General features: G+C 40.1%; 1 protein-coding gene and 1 pseudogene across 1 annotated transcript in view; one reads left to right on the forward strand and one right to left on the reverse strand.

Annotated features, from left to right (window-relative positions):
• The window catches only part of GRXCR1 (glutaredoxin and cysteine rich domain containing 1), a 99,668-nt gene that overhangs the window by 7,596 nt on the left and 72,413 nt on the right, over positions 1–19,659 (forward strand). The window lies entirely within an intron of this gene.
• LOC118665066 lies at positions 1,732–19,653 on the reverse strand (annotated as a pseudogene).

A 19,659-nucleotide genomic window follows, 5' to 3' on the forward strand; every position in this document is an offset into this window, starting at 1 on the left:
TCCCAATTCTGTACATCTTATAGAGATTCTGCTCCCTTTACTCACCCCGCCCCCCTTCTCACATCTTTTAAAACCAGGGCTGCGTGGGAAGCAAGTCCAGGGCCACTCCTGAAAAGGCATTCTGGTGCTTCACGCTTTATTGGTGGAACTCACTTCCCTTTGGGAAATCCCAGCTGCTGCCTCTACACTTGGCTTAGCCCCTGTCACATACCCTGCTTCCCCAAGGCTAATTCCTCTGTTCAAGACCCTGTCTTAGTGGCAGCCCCTACCTCGTTTGCTTTGTCTTGGATTCTGTAGTGCTAACCTCCCGTGGCTACTTGGCCATGTCGGTCAGCCTGGCTCTGCTGCACTTGGCTCCAAACCTGTGAGCTCTGCCAGCCGGGCACCCATGCGCCTTGTGTCTGAGCATTCCTCTGCAATGCCTGTCATCCTGAAAGCTTGGCCTGCTCCTTCTGCATAGACCTGGACTCTTTCTCTTCTTTAACAATAGCCTGGGTTGATTTCTGATGTCATTCAACACTAATCCGGGTAATTGTTTGCACCTATATGGGATGTGCTGTGCTACAAGCCACATTGTGTAAGAAGCTCAGGGGAGGCCTCTGGGGTTGTTTGCTGGCTTCATAATGCGATAAACAAGCCAGTTCCTGCTCTGCTCTTTCCTCTTTAGCTTATGTGTGATGTTCCCTCACAGATTCCAGATGGCTGCTATAGCTTACAGCCAGGCCAGAATCAAAAACAGAAAGGGAGGAGTGACAAAAGAGAAGATTCTTTGTAGGTGTGCCTTTTCTATCAGAAAAGAAAAGAAAATTCCAGAAACTTCCTAGATGCTTTTTCATACAGTTCATTGGCAGAATAGAGTGTTACAGCCACTCCTTGTTATAACAGGAGGCTGGGAATGTGAAGTCATTTATGGCAGAAGAGAGCATGGGGCATGGGGTTGGGAATGTACTTATCCATGGAGCTCATGGATAAGTAAGCAATGGTGCTTGCCACCTCATCATCCAAGAACTTTGATGAGACCATTCTAATTTTATGCAATTTAACTCACATTGGGTTATGCTACTTGAATTACAAAACCATTTTAATAGTGATCTTATTTCACGATCTGCCTACATTAATTTTGCCTGTCCATGTTTTTCTGTCTTTCCAGTTTGTTTTTTTCTTAATTATTTTCAGTTTCTATTCCTTTCGATTTCTGACTGTTATCTATTTTTTTCTCAGGCCTAGAGCTTTTTTTGTTTGTTTGTTTTGTTTTTTACTTGATGGCTTTAATTATTCTAACATGGAAACTTCAGAACCTCAAAGTGACTTTAGGGGTGCTAAACCATTTATTTTCAACTAACAGCAGTTAAAAGTCTTAAGTATATTAGTTATTTATTATATCTGTTGTGGGGGGGGGGCTAATTGTGCAATTTTAAAGAGGTGCAAGCCACATTAGACCTAAGCTGAGCAATCCAAAACAGAAAGGCACTTCCCCCAAACGGTACATATTGCTTTATTTTTCCCCCTCCTTGTCTGCCTCCTTTAAATCAAAACTAAAATACAAAACAAAAACACAATGACTGCAGAGTCAAGGCGATCATTCCCACAGCTCCTTCCTTCCCTCCTGCTTCCCAAGCCAGGCACCTGGGGGCTCCGGAGTCAGTGGGCTGGAACTCTTTCACACTTGAGAACAATGATAGGAAAGCTCTCTGCAGATGGAGTAGGGCAGACCCTTCCTCAGAAAGCCATTCAGCAGTGCTGCTCCAGCTCTCCTGCTTCTGTTGGTCGTAAACAAGCTTTCACAAAATTAAAAAACTAAACGCAAAACCTCGAAGCATATTATGCTAAGCGAAATAAGCCAACCAGCCAGAGAAAGACAAGTATCACATGATCTCACTCATATGTGGAATCTAATGAATAAGATAAACTGATGAACAAAATAGATCCAGGGACATTGAAGCATGGAAGAGAGTGATGAATTTCAGAGGGAAGGTGGGGTTGGGTGGGTGGATGGGAGAAGTTAACCTGGGCAACTTGTATGCATATATGCACAGCCCATGGACACAGACAATAGTGTGGTGGAGGCCTGGGAGGGGCAGGTATGGGGTGGAGGGGGTCAGTGGGGGAAAAAACAAAGGAGATATCTGTAATACTTTCAACAATAAAGATAAAAAATTTTTAAAAATTATTTTAAAGAATACTATTAGTATTCATAATAAGGACAACTCTTTATTGAATGCCTACATGTGACAAATTATTTTAGGTCCCTTTCTTATAATAGTTTCTTTAATCCTCAGGGAAATTTGCAAAGTTGATATTAACTTGTTTTACTTGATAAGAGCTGACAACACCCCAATATGATTTAAAGGACCATGAGAAAACATGGTCCCCAAATATTTTGGCCTTAAGTGTTGATTTGCTATCTGAAAATTGTTCTGCTGTTTTTCCTACTTCTCTACTCTAGTAATCTCCTTTGTCCTAAGTTGAGTTCCCTAGAAGCAGAACCTGAAATTGCCTTCCTATGTAAAGTGATTTATTAAGAGAGCATTCTCTGAAGAAAGGGGGAGAAGGGAGCCGATTAGGACAGGGGAAGCAAGCTAAGCCGGGCAGTGATCTTGGCTGGAAACCAGCTTCAGCCTGGACATTCACAGTAGAAATTGCACCATGTATTTGGTCCCACTTACAGCAAAGAGCTGGCATTTTTGTATGCCTGTGTCAGTCTGTCATTGGCCATTGGCTTTGCCTGTGCATGTGTGTGTGTGTGTGTGTGTGTGTGTGTGTGTGTGTGTACATGCCTTATAAGTTCTGCTGAGACATTTTGAAACATTCATCTAGGGAAGGGGGAATTTCACCTTTTAGCAGCCAGTATTTACAGTACCCACTGTAGTCTGTCTTTTGCACCCACTTTAGCCTGCCCTTTGCACTATTCAGAATTAGTTGCTTCTTCCATTAAGTTTATTCCATCTGCACACAGCCTTGCCACAGTTAGTGAGAAAATTAGGGAGGTAAATTATAGCCCCAACACTGTTGTTGGCCTTAAAGTTGTAACTAATATTTATTCTCCCTCTTTTATTATCCATGTTAGACATCCTCCTCTTAGCTAGCACTTCTGCTCATCCAGGCAACTTTCAAGGTTGGGTTAGTCCCCGTGGAACCTGAGCCTCTGGTCACTATGCCCATACCAGGCAGTGGTTGCTGTACTTGCCTATTTACATTGAAAACCACGGGAGGTACCCAAGCACCAGGCATATTTTTACCTGCCCCTAATATGTAGCAGCAGTTCTTCCTCCTTAGACAATCAAGCTCTATTACCCCTGCCAGTTATGTAACTCCTTTTCATGTCAGCTGGATTACTGTCATGATGACTCCAAGGTTACCAGGTGTCAAGTGTAGCTTTAAGTTTAGTGGGCCCCTTTCTGCATTGCTTGGTGGAAGTACTCCCTTCTGGGATCAAGGACATAGACTAACCAGGCCTGAGGTTGCAGGGATGGACAGCACAATTGTCCAGGTGGGTGGCTGGGAGTGATGGTGAATGGGATCATTCCTACATCTACCCATTGGTTCCTGGACCCATGAATTCTAGCTATTTGGCAATATAGCTCCCTATAATGACCATTGGTTTAAAGTGTTGACTTTAAACAAACAGCCAGATATTTCTTTTAAAAAAGGGATTTATTCAGGAACAACAAAGGACTGCAATTTGGGACTTGCAGTCTAAGGCCAAACCACTTTGTGCAAGTGCAGAGAACAAAGGAGAGAATGTTCTATAGAGGAAAGGCTTATTATATATCCAGAAAGTTTGTGAGATGTTATGAAACCCTTGGCAGTTGAAATTGGCCATGGTGTGAGTATTCCCAGCAAATACTACAAAGTAGTATTTGTGCTTTTTTCTTCCCCTTGAAAGTAACTTACCAGCATACCACTGCTACTAAAAAGAGGCCGAAAAGAACATCATCAAAATAGGAAAAGGTGAAGACTCCTTAATAATTTATCCTGAAGCCAGCGCTAGTCCCTGCACATTTTTCCCCCCTAAAATGCACTCAGAACATGCCATCTGGTTAGTTATTTTCTCATTAAAAAATTGATCTACCTCCTGGATTTGGTCAGTAAGTCTATGTTGCTGTAGACATGAAGACATTCTTCCTATTTAATTTTCCAGCCTCCAGGCGTGCCTTCGGCGATCCTTTCCTCCTGCAACCGAAAAGCTAATCGTATTGCTCCCCTGATAAAAACAAACCAATGGTTCTCTTCCAGTCTCTCCCTGGACTTGTTCTCCCTGACAGCCTACACATACCAGCGCAGTTATCCTAACCATACTTTGCCATTTTATATAACCCTTTTTTTTGGAGGGAGGGGGTCTATGCTTACCTGCTGATCTCTCTTCTCAAAATGCAGCCGCTTGCTTCTCTTAGTTAACTAACCTCAGATGTGACTCTTTCCTGGAAGCTTCCATGTTTCCCCCAGTCAGCGTTCAATGTGCAATTGCTCTTGCAACCTCCTTATTGTAGCTCTACCAAAGCCCTCATTACCACATGCTGTAACTCTAACAGAAGCATCTACTTATACTCTGCACAAGGCTGTGAGGATCTGAATTCCAAATCCCCATGTTCTGAGGGCCTAGCATAGTACATAACGACATAGCTACATAATAAATGTCTAGAAATACTGTGGACTGGATGAATGAGAACATTTTGATTTTGCAGTGCATTTCTTTTACAAATTTTTAAAAAAATCCAATCTAAGACCATTCCAAAGCAATTGAAGCATGGATCTATTTTGAAAGAAGTCTACTAGGTGCCCAAGTATGTCACTCATTATGTATATAACTAAATAAGTAAATAACACTATATAACTATATGTGTAAATAACAAAGCAATGACAATGAAACTGTAAGAAAATCAAGCAATAAGTCAATAATAATGAGTGTATGACTTCTGCTTAGAAGAATTAAATGAATAAGACGCAAACATAGAACAAGATGACTAATGATAAAGGAGGAGGAAATAACACGCTGAGCTATGAAATAGTATGATGTGGTGGGGGGTAGGGGAATGAGTAGCAGGAAATATATGTGCTATGGTGGAGGGAGCTCTGTTGTAATTCGGCATTTTATTGGAAGCTTGTGCTATTCTCTCCCTCCTAGTGATTCTGAAAGCATGGGACGTGCGTAATTTTATTTCTCTTCCTTATTGACCTTATTTTGGGGGGAGGGATGAATGGAGTGATTTGGCTTCAGGCAGCCAGTGTTATCTGAGGGCTGACCAGACCTCTGAGATCTGGTCTTTTGGTGTCTTCCTTATCTATGGCACTCTCAGTCGGTCCCCAGGGTAATTAACATTTAAATGAAGATTTCTGATGAACTAATGTATGTGTTGATGAAAACGCTGAGAACAGAAATGCATGCTCTATTTTCCCACAGTCTTTCATTTTAACAGCGTGTGGTTGCTTTCCTGTCAAAGCTTGAGAGGAAACAAAGCCAAGAATTACCCCCTTAAAATGAACACTAATAGGAGGGTGGTTTCTGCAATTTGTTTGTATACATTGCCTTCAGAGGCTGCTGTTGTTTACCCAATACACTTGGCATTGTTTCTGTAGATAGGCATCTATGTAACCCAAAGTGCAATCCTTGGCATTATGAAAATCTAATGCGATTTTATTGCTGAAAGCAGAAGTTTATGGAGGAGGAAAAAAGTGTCCCATTTCCTCCAGTATTGGTAGCACAAATGAGAGTTTAGTGTTTCATTCCAATGAGACTGTGGCTTTCATTAATCTCACACTCACAGCTGATGAATGAAAATTGCTTTGTCGCGCTAGGCAGGCCGCTCCCGCAGAGTAATTAATCCCCAGTGAAGGGCTGGAACAACTGCCAGTGAAAATGCTGCATGTTTGCAGCTCAGCTGAGCCCCACCAGTGAGGGCTTTACTGCACTGACTCATGACTTTACATTTCCTCTCTCCGGCATGGGGAGAGGGACAGATGGAGCCGCCGACCCTGAAACAGGTGGCCAGTCAGTCAGGGTGAAGAAGGTGCAGGGGAGCATTATGCTAAGTGAAATAAGCCAGTCAATGACAGAAAAATACCACATGATCTCACTCATCTATGGATAATAAAGACCATTATAAACTGGTGAACAAAAATAGATACAGTCAGAGCAGCATTGAACAGACTGGGGAGGGTTGGAGGGGTGACAAGAGAACTTGTATGCATGCATATAAGCATAACCAATGGACACAAGACACTAGGGGTAGGGGAGGCCGGGGGAAGGTCAAGGGGGAAAAAAAGGAGACATATGTACTACTCTTTGTAATATTTTAAGCAATAAAACAAAATTTTAAAATAAGAAGGTGGAGGGGGCTTCTTAGGTAAGAGCTTCTGAGAGTGAATGTATTTCACTGGGAAAGATGCTGCCCTGGGCAGAAAGGCTCCTTAGTGCTTCTGTGTGGAACTGGAACGATTTGGGTTGTGAAGCACAAACCTTAAATAGGGAAACAAGATAGGAATCAGACACATGGCTAGGAAGGAAGGATGGCCATGAAATATTCACCTTCATATATAGCTTTTCAATATTAGGAGGTCTGATATAGAACCTAACTCGTGAGTATACATTTTAGGATTCCAGCACCACCAGCACTTACTTACATTTGAGTGTGGAATGGTTTGAAGTCAGTTTTATATGCCCATAATGTTTCTCCAAAACTCACCCTGGTGAGTGGCTCCCTTGCCACACAAGCCTCACCTTCATGAAGGCGTAAAACTAGGATCACAGTTAAAAAGCAAAATAATTATTAAGTCAAAGACAGGGTATGGCAAAAGGAGTATACAAAACACAATTTATTTTTGTATTATTATTTACTAGAGGCCGGTGCATGGATTCATGCACTGGTGGCATCCCTCAGCCTGGCCTGCATCCTCTCGCAATCCGGGACCCCTCGGGGGATGTCAGACTGACTGTTTCGGCCAGATCCCCACACGCCAGGCTGTATGCATACAAGATCTTTGGTTAATCTCTTCCCACCCTACCTCCTCCCTGCTTCTCTCTGAGATTCATCAGTCTGTTCCATGCTTCCATGCCTGTGCGTTGAGCGTCGTCCCCTGGTGGTCAGTGAGCGTCATAGCGAACACTTAAATGGTTGGCTGGTTGCTTAGGCTTTTATATATAAAGATTAATCATTGTACTTTTTTTCTATATGAATAGTTGTAGACCCACTTTTGTCCCGTCCTGTATGTATCTTGATCTTTGCTTTTTGTGTATAGAAACTTTCTTTCACTTCACAGTTATGCAAATAGCATAATTGTAATTTGGCTTAAAAATGTGTTCTGGGCAACATACAAATTGCCAATTTTATCCCTTCTCATCTTAGCCTTGCCCATGCTTCTGTGTCCCCACCAGTCTAGGAGATGCACATGCACATTATTCCCACAAATACCAAATACTTTAAAATTTCCTAAGATACTCCAACATTTTTTCCCCTTAAGAAACATAGACATAGGTAATTGATATTGTTCACTAACCAGACACCAGTTTGTGGGCAACAGTGAAGGTGATACACAGTTTCTTATATGATACCTTCACTCCAGTCTCTGTCTTTCAGGGGAACATTTCAGAATGTTAGTGAGTGAGCATGAAGTTATTATGGGGATAATAATAGTTTATTCTATTTTATATTAAAAGTTAGATAACTTAGAGCCCGGCTGCTGTGGCTCAGTGGTTGAGCATTGAATTATGAATCAGGAGGTCATGGTTCGATTCCTGGTCAGGGCAAATGCCTGGGTTACAGGCTCGATCGCCATAGGGGGCATGTAGGAGGCAGCGGATTAATGATTCTCTCTCATCATTGATGTTTCTTTCACTTTCTCCCTCTCCCTTCCTCTCTCTGAAATCAATAAAAAAAAAACTTATAAAAAGGGAAATCACTTACACACATCATTGCTATTACCAATAATAAGTTACCTGGCACAAATTGCACAACTGATGATGGCACTAAAGTTGACAAGTAGTTCCCTAGATTTAGCAGAAAAAGCAATAGAGAATAAGGTGCTTGAACAAAGATAGAGGATCTGATTCCTGAGAGGGGCTCCAATTTATGGAAAACCTTAGACAAATGGATCAGGTCCTGTAATTCATTTTCAAATTCAGCAAGTACTCATTAACAACTGACATGCTCTTAACAGTACTGTACTTTTAGAAAAAGATGTACAATAAGTGTGTGTGTATGTGTAATATACCAGCAATAATGTTTAATGGATTTATTATTTTAGGTATATTATCACATTTAATATTTAAAATAATTCTGTGGGAGAGATGAAGTTGATTTCATTTCATAGGTAAGGAAACCGAGGCTTAGAGAACTTCCATAATCTGCCTAAATTCATTCATTTAAGACAGAATGCACTAGCACAGTCATTATGGAAAGTATTATGGATATTCCTCAAGAAATTAAAAATAGAACTACCATATCATCCAGCAAACCCGTTTTTGGGTATTTATTCAGGAAACAGAATCACTATTTGAAAGAGATATCTGTACTCTCTTGTTCATAGCAGCATTATTCACAATAGCCAAAGCAGGAAACAACCTGTGTCCACTGACAGGTGAATGAATAAAGAAAATGTGGTTTAAATAAAGCATAGTATCACTTTTATGTGGAATCTTAAAAAAAAAAAAAAAAGGCGAACTCCTAGAAAGAGAGAGGAGAAATGTGGCTGCCTGGGGCTGGGGCAGGGGAAGTAGGGAGAGGAGGTAAGTGAGTACAAACTTTCAGTTATAAGATGAATGAGTTCTGAAGATCTAAAGTATAACATGGTGATATAGTTAACTCTGTAGGGTATAATTAATTTTGCTAAGAGACTCGAACTTAAATGTTCTCACCAAAAAGAAAAAGAAATCTCATATGTGAGGTGATGGACTGGGTTAAATAATTTGATAGGAGGAATCCTTTCACATATATGTGTACATCAAATCATCACTTTGTACATTTAAAATATCTTACAATTTTGTCATTTATACCTCAATATATCTGGAAACAACAACAGGAGCAACAACTAAAGAAGTAATGAAACTGTGTTGCAATTCAGGGCCTTCTGACTCTAAAACCAATTTTCCTTACTAGTATTTCTTTCTCATCCTTTATTTTTTCCTTTACTTAACAGAAATCTACAGAGAATGTGCAGGGTTGTTTTTTTTTTTAGTTGTTCTTTTTAAATTTATTTTTTTACTTTTTTAATTACAGGAGGGTATATAAAGCCTCGGACCCCCACCCAACTTGCCCTTCAGATGAGCTGAGAGCCCGTCTGCATTTAAGCCAGATGTATAGGTTTGCTTGCTTTGCTTTTTCAACAAAGGTGCATGCTTTATATTTCGGCTTTTCACAATGTAGTCAAGGTCTCTCGTATAAATTCATTTACATGAGAAGGCAAGGATCGAGGTTGGGGACAGCCTTCTCCCACCAGCTCAGGGAGCTGTCCAGTGACACCTCTCTGGTGTCGGTGAGAGGTGCCTCTAACATTTGGTGCCGCTGCCTCTAACAATTCTGTGTTTCTTGTTAATGTCTTCGCTTTAAAGTCTATTTTGTCTGATGTAAGTATTGCTACCCCAGCTTTTTTGTTTTTTTCATTTTTATTTGGATGAAATACTATTACCTTTTTCCATCCCTTTACTTTTAGTCTGTGTGTGTCTTTTGATCTGAAGTGAGTCTCTTATAGGCAGCGTATGCATGAGTCTAATTTTCTTCTCCATTTTGCCACCCTATGTCTTTAGATCGGAGCATTTAATTTATTTACATATAAATAGGTATGTAATTATTGCCATTTATTATTATTTTAACTTTTTTCTTCTTCTTAAAGAAGTCCCTTTAACATTTCTTGTGCAATACTGGTTTGGTGGTGATGAACTCCTTTAGCTTTTTCTTGTCTGGGATGGAGGACTGGTTATGTGCCAGGTTTGTTTCCAGGTGCTGTATATACAGCAGGGACAATGACAAATTTCTGCCTTTCTGGAGCTTATAATTTATTTGGAAAGGCAGATAGTCATCAAGTAAATAAATAACTAAACAAATAGTGTGCCTTCAGTTGGTGGAAAATGCTATGAAGGAAATCTCCAAAAGGTAAGGAGATTTAGAATGAGGGGTGGGTAACAGGTGGGGGCAAGAGTAAGATGGTCTTTCATAGACGGAAGTCAGGCAAGCCTAAGAACGGATGTGCTTCACAAGTCCTTGGCTACTTTACTGAAGCATTCAAGTCCCCCCATGGCCCTGTGAACAACAGGAATCTGTTAGTAGAAACCTTTACTTGCTTTCTGCAATTTGTTTGTAGCTCATGAGCTGTTATGAAGCAACACACACATTTGCTCTGAGCATCCCCCACGAGAGAGAGAAGTTTGTGAGATGTTTCTAAATGCGTGGGACAATGTCTGAGTATATTTAAGAAGATGTTAAGTTCTTACATGGCAAGCAGGTACAGATCCTATGTTTAGGTTAGATGCCCTTTAACCAAGACCAATATTATATGTTTGGAAGGAGTAAGAAAACGACAGTGAGAGGGTCAGTGAGGAATTTGGGAGGGCATTAGTAAAGGCAACTTGCTCATGAGAGCAGAATATGAAAACTATAGATTCCCCTCCATGGGAACTTCGAGTTTGTTTTACTCAGGAATGTATAAAACTAGGAATAACTCAATTCCAGGAACAAATAAAAAGTGAGTCATTTTACAAAGTGTATCAGCCCCCTAATTAGAGGTTCTTTTTTTCAAAATAAATTGCAGCAGACCAATTAACTGAATTTTTCTAATTTCAGTTGCCTATTATTTTTCCAGCAACTTGATTATCGTTGTAATGTATTTAAGCATTTTCCTAATAACCTTCTCAGAATGACATTTTCAGATATAACTGTCTTCAAAAATATGCTGAATCTATGCATGTAAAAATTTTACAGTCGATTTCCTTTTCTGCAGTTATAATTGAAATGGAATCATTTGGACTCAAGCCCTTCCACCATCTTTGCAGGGGATTTAATGAGGTGGAGAGAGAATGAAAGATGGAGAGAAAGTGATTACTTTGATAGAGACAAAAGGTGGAGGAGAAGCGGGTTGTACTGAAAGGTAGCTGATTCAGTTAATCCCACCAACCAACCGTTTTCACCACCTCCAAAGATAAGACCCTGACGCTGTTGAACACGCCTAGAAGTGAATGAGCAAGAAGTTCAATGTAGGATGCCTTTGGGTGGGAGAAGATCAGATAGCTCTGACTCATTAATTACTCGGTGAAATTTCAGCTGCTGTTGGAGAAATGGCTTTGTACATTTCAAATCTCCTCAAGTAAAAGGTTTCTTTCAAATGGGTTCTAATCTTAACGCTTTTTATCCAAAGAAGCTCAATCGATATTTGTTTAGTTCTTCCAGCTAATGCTGCTGTTTGTGAATGAGGAGTGACTCAGCATGTCAGAGGTCTATTCTAGGTTATAATAAACTGAAAAGAAAAATGTGCAATGAGTTCTAGTAGAGAGTTAAATTTATTTGTATGTTCTCTTCATTCTGAGTTTCTTTGAGCCCAAGTCTGGGCAAATACGGTAAAAATACTCCAAGTGTCTATTAGAATGTTAGCTCCGTATGGACTGAAATTATGTTTTAGTCTTTTTTTATTCACTACTGTATCAACAGTTCACAGAACCATGCTTGGCATATAGCAGATGCACAATAAATATTTTTAAGTAAATAAACAATTGATGTAGTATCACCCAATTTAGTGAATTTTTCAAATTCACCATTCCTAGATTTTGTGATTCTGATTTTTAAAATTATTTTTCTTTTGGGAAGCAATCCATTGAATGAAAAGTAACACTGACTTTTCTGTTAGATTCTAAGGCTTCAGTGTATTGTGCTGTGGATTTTATTATTCAAAACGGATGTTACACATATTTCACATTGGGTTGTTTTGCAAAATTGTAAGTCATTCATGATGCTTTGTTAGTTGAAGATCTTTTTAACATTGAAACCTTTGGCTGATTATTCTTTAATTGAGGCTGATAGCTAAGTGTGTGGTTTAAGATGTTTTTAATTGCCCAACTTTTAAATTGTGGTTGAAGATTTTTTCAGCCAGGTTTATTGAGGTATAATTGACCAATGAAATTGTTTGTATTTGAAGTGCACAACATGATGATTTTATATTTATATAAATTGTGAAATGATTACCACAATAAACCCACCATCAGCTCAAGATCTATATTCTTAGCAAATTTTAGGTATACAATGCAAAATTAATAACTATAGTCACCATGCTATACATTAAAGCTTCAGAACTTATTTATCTTTACTAGAGGCCCGGTGCACGAAATTCATCCATTGTGTGTGTGTGTGTCGGTGGGGAGGCTTCCATCAGCCTGGTCTGCACCCTCTCACAGTCCAGGAGTCCTGTGGCAGATTGTCCCACAGAGGGAGACCCTGCCCACCTGCCGTAGCCCACCGGTCAATGGCCTGGGCCTCCTTCTGCAGGGCGATTGTGGGGTGATGGCGGGGGGCCCCCCAACCAATTGCATGACACCTGCCTTGGCTGGCCGGGCACAGTGCGAGTCATAGCATGGTCATCCAGATGGTCATTCTGCTGCTCAGCCCTTTGGTTGATTTGCATGTTATGCTTTTATTATTATAGATAATTGAAACTTTGTACCCTTTGACCAACATCTTTCCATTTCCTTCATCCCCCATCACCTAGAAACCACCAATCTACTCTCTATTTCTATGAATTTGACTTTTTTTTAGATTCCACATATAAGTAATACTGTACGTATTTATTTTTGTCTAATTTATTTTACTTAGCATGATGTGCTTCAGTTTTGTACATGTCACAAATGACAGAATTTCCTTTTTTTATTTGGTAGAGTAATGTAGCATTGTATAAATATATAGTGCATTTTCTTTACTCACTTATTCATCAATGACCCTTAGATTGTTTCCATAACTCAGCTATTATGAATAATGCTGCAATGTGCATGGGAGTGTATATATCACTTTGACATAACATAGCTATATATGTTATGGTGATAGTTTTATAAGTTTTGTCAGTAGGATCTCTCTCACACTTACCATTTGTAAAGAACCTATTATTTGTTTGATAACCCTACATGTTGACAAGGATCTTATTGATCTTCATATAAGAGGTCACTCTGTGAAATCACAGATTTCTACTTGATCATTAACATCACATATATTAAACTCTGTATTTACCCATTATAAATTTTTAATAAACAATGAACCAAAAAAGAATTATAAATCATCACCAATAGAGCAAACCAGGCTTAATCAATTTCATAATTGACTAAATATTCAACTTATAAACTTTAATAAAGAGAATTAATGAATGATAAAAGTAATATTTAGAAGTTAGGAACTATTTTATATGGCAACATTAGTTAATGTTCCACTCCATTAAAAGTAATAAATCATCAGTTATTTTTATGTCTCTATATCACTGAAACAGCATTGTGTGCTTAGAGGACAAGTGGTTATCAGAAGCTAGAGAGTAAGAATAGGTATACATTTTTATTAAAAGTTAATTGTGTGTGTGCCCTAACCGGTTTGGCTCAGTGGATAGAGCGTCGGCCTGCGGACTGAAAGGTCCCGGGTTCGATTCCGGTCAAGGGCATGTACCTTGGTTGCGGGCACATCCCCAGTAGGGGATATGCAGGAGGCAGCTGGTCGATGTTTCTCTCTAATCGATGTTTCTAACTCTCTATCCCTCTCCCTTCCTCTCTGTAAAAAATCAATAAAATATATTTTTTTTTAAAAAAGTTAATTGTGTAAAGTGTTGGTAATTTTTTAAAAATATATTTTATTGATTTTTTACAAAGAGAAAGGGAGAGGGATAGAGTTAGAAACATCGATGAGAGAGAAACATCGATCAGCTGCCTCCTGCACATTTCCTACTGGGTATGTGCCCGCAACCAAGGTACATGCCCTTGACCGGAATTGAACCTGGGACTCTTGAGTCCGCAGGCCGACGCTCTATCCACTGAGCCAAACCGGTTAGGGCATAATTTTTAAAATCAAAGAAAAATTATTTTGTCAATGTCATTGAAAGGTAATATAGTCATTTAATTGAAATAATAAAACTAGAAGAGATTTCTAGAAACCCATAGGCACTGTTCCTTGACTCATTTATTGGGCTATACTAGAGTTACAATCTGATCATAGAAATTAACCATTTATTTTAGTTCAAAATACCCAATGAGATAATCATTAAAATGTAATAGTTTAGATTTCTGGCTTCAGCTCCAACATGTAAAAAGCTTAGAAGCGGTCACTTTCATCCTTACAAGAAAAGCTGAACAAAACCAAAATCACTGACTTTTCTTGGCCCCTCAAAAAACTCGGGTTGCAGGGCAAACTGCCATCCTGAAACCTGGAGAGATATGCAATCCTGGGCACTGCTTACCTGGCCTGAGAAGAAAGGAAAATAAGTATTAACTTTGGAGCCAGGAGCAAGAGGGTGGTAGTTGAAGACAATCATAGAGATTAGTCTTCATGGGAGGGAATTTATACAAAAGATATTGAGATTTGAAAGACTAAGTCTTGGGAAATACTAGTAATTAACAGCAGTAACTTACTCACGGTTGTACAAAGTATAGGCATGTCATTCATTTTATTTAATCCTTATAAGAGCTCAGTGACATGGTGCAGGTGGGTTTTACCTATGTTATGAATGTGGGAATACATTTACTATAGGTTATTTTATTACAGAGTAGCAGAGATTAAATTCACAATTTAGGTTTTATATCTCCCAATTCAGAATTCTTAATGCCAAGAAGTCAAGAGGAAGGAGATCAGCCAGGCATGCCGGAGATCGGCAGCCACTAATTGCATCAAGCCTAGTGATACATGAGCATAGGAATGGGTCCCACGCCCATGAAAACTGAAAGGCTAGTTTCCCTACAAAAAAAAAATTATTTCTGAAAAGGATTTTATTTCTGGAAAGCAAAAATGTCATCATAAAGTTCATTGAATCTGCTGGAATCCTGGGTATTATAACAGTATCTTTGGTTGGTCATGACAGAAACAAGACCAACTCAAACAAACAAACAAAAACACAGAAAGAGAAATTATTTATTGGCTCATGTAAATAAACCATGACCATGACAAGGATGGAGATGAAAATGAAAGTGGAAATACTGTCAAGACCCTTTCTTTCGTTTCTGCTTCTTTCCTCCTTTTCCATTTTTTGGAGGGGGGGCGGGGGGGAACGCCATGTCTGACCTCTTCTACACTTACCTTCTCCTAGGCTGGGAACCAGGGAGAAGATGCTTTCTCTTCCCCAGGGCTGGCTGAGGGTGTGACTGTGGCATGCAGTTTAGAGGGCAGTTGTTTTCTGATGGACTTTACATACCATGTCAGCTGATGCTACCAGGAAAACAGTGGATGATGACAAACGCCATCAGGCTTTCCTCCGGCATGACTCGCATCTGCACAAGCATTTCACCACATCCTGATGGAGAGCCGTGGAGAAGCATGATGCTCTCCATTGTGGTTTAGAGGTGGTGAGCCAGCTTCTGTCGCACCTCCCACTTCACAGATGCATATCTTAGAGCTCCACGTCACCGTCTCAGTCTCCAGTGTTTGTGGAGTGGTACCTTCTTTCATTTTAATTGTAACACAACTCTTTTCCCTTTTCATATGTTGTTTAAAATGATGCAATGAAGACAAGTGAGAGTCCTTAGGTGATTTGAGTGCATCATGTTGGTTGCTGGGCAACACTCAGCTGTAGCTTTTGGCCTGGCGAAGGGGTTTCAGTGCAAATCAGAGACAAGCATTACACATGATCCCACTCAGAATTCTATACACCGACCGGAATGGCTGGGCAACAGCAACAGCCTGCACTTTCACGCTGGGTATTTTGCAAAAGGTACATTAGTCATTGTTGTTATGTCAAAAATTTGTAAATGAGGTAGAAAATATATCCAGTGTACATGTTTCCCTAAGTGACAAATTATTTTGATATATACTCATGACATTTTGCTGGTTTGCTTATTTTGGATTAAAAACATCACTATGGAGATTTTTCTTTTTTCTTGATTTTCTCCTAAACCACACCATATTGTGTTATTATATTATCATGGAGAAAGCACAAAAACTTTAGGTTCTCACAACCTTAAGTTTAAATTTTAGTTTATTTTTCATTCAGCAAACATCTGCTTAGTGCCTCTGATTTTGCTCTAGGCATCTGTTAAGTGTGGTGGACACAAAATCAAATAACACAAACCCTTCGTTTGATCTAGGAAGTCCATAGTAGAAGAAGGTGGTGCAGAGTGAGTGTGAAGTGCAGAAGATGGGCAGCACACATCCCACTGCAGAGAGGGCTGGGAGAGACGCCCTAAGACAGTGGTCGGCAAACCGGCTCGTGAGCCACATGCGGCTCTTTGGCCCCTTGAGTGTGGCTCTTCCACAAAATACCACGTGCGGGCACGCACATACAGTGCGATTGAAACTTTGTGGCCCATGTGCAGAAGTCGGTATTTTGTGGAAGAGCCACACTCAAGGGGCCAAAGAGCCGCATGTGGCTCGCAAGCCGCAGTTTGCCAACTACTGCCCTAAAAGGTGCTGCTTGACCTGAATAGTGTCAGTTGAGAAAGAACAGGGGAAAGTGTGTTCCAGGCACAAGGACTACATAAGAGAAAGGCAGAGACACTGAAAGATGTAGTGTAATTTGGAGAACATATTTTGGTGTTCTGGAGAAGTTGGCACATAGTTGGAACCTATAAATATTAGTTAAATAATCAGTACATGACAGGAGTGCTGTGGAAAACAGGCTAGGGAAGGAAGTAAGAACCACATCACAGAGGGCTTTTGGGGGTATTTTTGACATTTATCCTGAAAGCTGTGTGAAAAAATTATTTATTATTATTATTATTTTATGTCAAGAAATGACATGATCAGATTCTTACATGCACCCTGGAGAAGGGATAGAAAAGGCCTCCGTTAGAGGAATGGAGGCCAGTTTAGAAGCTGGTGAGAAATTGTGGGGACCTGAGTTAAAGCTGTAGGAGTGGGGACAGCGAGAAGGAGGCAGGCTTGAAGCATATAAGAAAAAACTGGTAGGACTACTTGATGTACAGAACATGGGGAGTGGAGAGGGAAGGCTCTGGAGGAATCTGTTCCTGTATTTGAAGCAACTAGTTGAGTAGATCTAGTGACAAATATGAGGTTAGCTTCGGGCATTCTGAATTCCAGGTCTGGAGGGTATATCCAAGAGGAGATGCTACATAAAGAGCTGGACATCCAACCTGGATTGTTGGAGCAGAGTCTGAACTGAAGATGTAGGCTTGGAGCTCACCAATCTTTCATTAGCTATTGAAATTTCTGATGAGGTCCTCCAGACAATGGGGGCCTGTGGACCAAACTGAGAGTCCATGGGAACCAGCATGTTTAGGGGAAGAGTGACCACAGGTGAACATGAAAAAGGACTAGCCAGACATGTAAGAGAAAACATGAGAAGGATGTTATGTACAACAATAGAAACATATTTTTATATATTATGACTTGAGCAAGTTTGCAATATCCTTATTTACGCTGACAGTGAGAGTAGAAAAATAGTAACTATTGCATTATATTTTGTCAGCATTATAGTGACAATAAATGCATTCATTTGACATAATGCCTATAACATAGAATTCATTAGTGAATATTTTTTCTATTTCCAATGTTGTTAGCATTGCTAATAAAATCCTTCATGATAAAAATCTTCCACTTAATGGGACTTACTTTTTAGTTCAATAATTTAGTCAGATCTCTTGCCTAATGTCTGAATCTCCAAAATCTAATAATCAGCTCCAGTAAGGAGCTCTGTTATCAAAGCAAGCAGTGTCTGATGAAGAACATTTCCAGAATTAATTTTATTTTCTTCCTTTTGATAATACTGTGATCAATCTTGTTTAAAAAAGAACAGTGCTGGCATCTGTTTCTTATTCGAATATAAATCAATATCAAGTGTTAGACTTCCTTTACAGAATTACATCAATCATCTCGAACAACACAGCATATACTTGAAAACATAACTCCTAAGGTTTTGAGCATTATTTTTCACATCTGTTTCTGTTGGCTTCCTTTCTCACAATTTAATTGCTTTTATTAAAGCAACATAATTTTGGGGAATTTCAGAGGAGATGGGAAAGGCAACATTTTCTTGCTTTTGACTTATGATTATTTATTTTCTTTGAAGCTGAAAAATTAGCTAGATTCCTTTGTGGAGCTCACAGACAAATTGAACCTCTGAGTTTATGCAGTCATTTCAAACATTTTCATTTGTATTTTCCTTTTCATGTAATACAAAGTACCTTATTCATTTGGTTATACTTGTTGTTTGATTTTCAAAACAATTTCTAAGGCTTGTTTGACAATGGGAGGCAAAGCATATTGAAAGGTAAGAGATAGAAATGAGTAGAAAAGAGAGATGGGACACAGTCAATTGATAAAGAGCAGGCAAATCTTTTTTAATGCACTTCTTTTTTATTATTTGTTCAGGACCAACTTAGAGAATAGGCCTATTTGCAAGTAATTGTGTCAAATGCCTTGGAAGAACAATGTGTATTATACTTACTTTACTAGAATTTACCCTCATTTTTTTTATTACAAAGCTAGTAGATAAACACAATGAGGAAGATCTAACCTGATAATCAGAGGTTTACGTATTCTTCACATCTCATACATTTGTTCAAGTTGGGCTATCTCCAAGTTTCCTTTCTGTTTTAAGATTGTGTACCTTTTTTTTTTTAATAAATCTTTATTGTTCAGATTATTACAGTTGTTCCCCCTTTTTCCCCAATAGCTCCCCTCCACCCAGTTCCCACCCCACCCTCTGCCCTTACCCCCCCACTGTCCTCATCCATAGGTGCACGCTTTTTGTTGCCAGGTCAAAAGTCATACACATGGAAAATGTAGCTGTTTCCATCCGTGACGTGTCCCCGTGTTCGGAAAGGTCTCTCACGACTTGTTCACACTCTACTCAGAAAGGCTTTTTAAAATAATGTATCCTCTTATGTTTAAAATGAGGATTTCGCTACCAAAAGTGAGGAGAAAGCAACACTACAGCTGCTCTCGCCCCTCTCGCCCTTCGGGTGATAGTTGTGCTGCACGCTGGTGATAGGGCTGCACGCTGGTTTGCGGGCTGTCGTTGAAGCCATCTGGGTAGCTTGTGCGGTTCTGCCGGCTTCCCAGGGGGCTGCCGCAGCCTCGCAGGGGCATAGGAGCTTTGCAGGGGCTGTCTCAGCCTCACAGGGGCCATCGCAGCCTCGCAGGGGGCAGGGGCCGTCTCAGCCTCACAGGGGCCATCGCAGCCTCGCAGGGGGCGCCGCATCTCACATTGGGGGTGAAGGTGCAAGTCAGAAGCTCCTCTCGCTGTCTCTCCTGCTGCTCCCTTGCGTATCGCTGATGCTGGAAATTTCTGAGAGCAGTCTGCAGGTGCTGGACATCATACTTTAACTGGTCAACACGAAGTTTGGCATTTTGTCTTTTGTTGGGCGGTTCCTTGCTGGACAGAATCTCCAGGCGTTCTAGCTGGCTGAATATCTGGTATGCTTGCTTGGATTTCGTTTTCTACTAAGTGCACAGACTGCTTGTCTTCCGTCTCCTGGTGTCCCATGTGAGACTGGATCTGGTGGACCTGCGTGTGCGTTTGCTGGTACAGCAGTTCCATGTCGTC

This window comes from Myotis myotis, unplaced genomic scaffold, assembly GCF_014108235.1.
Source record: "Myotis myotis isolate mMyoMyo1 unplaced genomic scaffold, mMyoMyo1.p scaffold_m19_p_1, whole genome shotgun sequence".
Lineage (NCBI taxonomy): Eukaryota > Metazoa > Chordata > Mammalia > Chiroptera > Vespertilionidae > Myotis > Myotis myotis.